The sequence below is a fragment of the Morone saxatilis genome, unplaced genomic scaffold, assembly GCF_004916995.1.
Source record: "Morone saxatilis isolate NCDOM2014 unplaced genomic scaffold, NCSU_SB_2.0 Contig8, whole genome shotgun sequence".
NCBI classification, from domain to species: Eukaryota; Metazoa; Chordata; class Actinopteri; family Moronidae; genus Morone; species Morone saxatilis.
This window is the reverse complement of record NW_023340257.1, coordinates 17,946,130-17,948,280: the sequence shown is the minus strand read 5'-3', so window position 1 is coordinate 17,948,280 and position 2,151 is coordinate 17,946,130.

The following is a 2,151-nucleotide window of genomic DNA, read 5'->3' as shown; positions in this document are numbered from 1 at the left end:
AGTCCATAGTCATCATCACTGACCAGCAGACCGGCCCAGGTCCAGCCAAAGCGTTTTAGAATCTGAATCATGGCGCGCACCTAATTGAGTATGGAGTATAGGTTGGAATAATTTGTCAGTGTCAGTGGTTACACTCTTACGGACTAAACTGTTTAGTTTAATAAACTATGCAAAAGCAAATAAAGTACTATTCTTTACAAGACAAAATATTTATTTGATTGGGAGCCATTTTTTGAAGCTCACTACACTATTTTGCATTTGTTATTTCTAGAACATTCTGAGATCTTATTATTTTGGTAGTAGTGTTTCACCTGGAAAGCATCACTTGGGATTGTTCTAAAGAAGGATGGAAACCTCTGGCGATCACTCAGACAAGAGCATGTGGCAAAATAACTCACCTATAAAGAAACATACAGTGTACATACAAATTGTGCTTCTTGTGCAAGTCATTCAAATGTTCTAATGATTTCACCTATTTAACAACTCATCATTTTAAAATCTAAAGTAAAATTATCTCTGTATGCCAAATAAAGGCTTTTTGGAGAAGCTGAAGTTAGGCTTAGCTTTATTGTACATGTCATATACTATCATTTTAAAATTTTAAATTGATTAAAATACAGCTCTTTAAAAGCAAGCTAAGACTGAGGAAAAGAACTTACAATGGGCAATTTGAATAACCCTATAACATCAGAGGTGGCGATAGAAAATGTCGAGAATGAATCACCCACAATCCCCAGGACTGGAGGGGTCCCCAAACAGGTCTCCTGAAGCAGAAACTGCTCCTCTCGACCACTGGCCAATGACAATGCAGCACTGAATCCAATTACAAGTGTGGCACAGTTGTCATAAAGACTGTATCCTAGAGTCACATTAGGTAGTAGATTGGAGTTTTTGTTGATCTCATCAATAGCAAAAGCCATGGTCATGGCATGCCTGAACCCTGGAGGGTCAAAGCTAAGACACAAAATACAATTATTATCATGAGTAAAATACTATTTAATAATTTGCACAGATTTATGTTGTCTGCTGCATGAGTTTGAGACTTACCCTTGGCAGCTGAGCTGATTTGGCTCTGAGGTGAATGTCAGTTCAGGGAAGATAGAGGTGTAGTGGACTTCAAACAGCCCACCCAGAATCACATCACCTGGCTTGTGCATCCCATTCAGATAAAACTGTTTCCTTAATTTGCAAGATGAGAAAAGAGAAGAAGATTCTGATGAGAAAAGGGAGGAAGGTAATACAGTCAAGATTAGGCAGACATACAAGAATGAAAATGTCTCAAACAATGTCCCCATGACTGCCCTCCTTTCTACGCCCATTTCTCATCTTCATGCACAGTCACTTTATTTTATATGCAGGTTAATGTCATCTCTTGGTGGTTTTCGTCATAGTCTCACATCACCCATCAGGGCACGATCAGTCATTTGGGGGCAGGGCATTTGCATATCTAATTAGCTTTACAGACCCACAATATCAAAATAACAATTCATGCGCTGAACTTTCTGTTCATCAGTTTAATGTTATAGGTCTTAATTATTACCTTTACTTTCTGTCTCTAAAACACAAAGAATTATATTGAATTTAATGATAAATTGTGTTTTTACAATGAAAACACACAGTGGAGATGAAAGATAAAAAAACAAAGCAACACAGCAAAGACAATTATGTTAACACTATGAGTACATTTTGTCGAGCAATTAGCAATTCCTGAAATTCTGACAATATTCTATTAATTTTAGGCATACTTTTTGATATGCGTTCAGTGCTAGGGGAGTTATGTCCTAATTACTATAATAAATCTGATAAACTGAATCTTAAAGTCTGAGTAGAAAAGTTAACCCTGCCAGTTAACAGTACAGTACTCCTGTATATTCAATTAAAGAGGTAAGTAAAAGTTAAATGAATCAACAGCGATTTATAGGTGAACAACACAATATGCTGTGTCTGAAAAAAACTGCTATCAATCTAGTAAATGATACAATACATACAGGGTAGTTATGTATCAATCTCTGTTGACCCTGCATCAATACATCATCATCAGTAATCTTATTATTAATTACTAACCAAATACCCTTAAAGATAGAGTCAGTCATTTTGGAGAAAGATAAAGGATTGTTAAGTCTCATTCCAAGGTTGTCAAATACAAACACT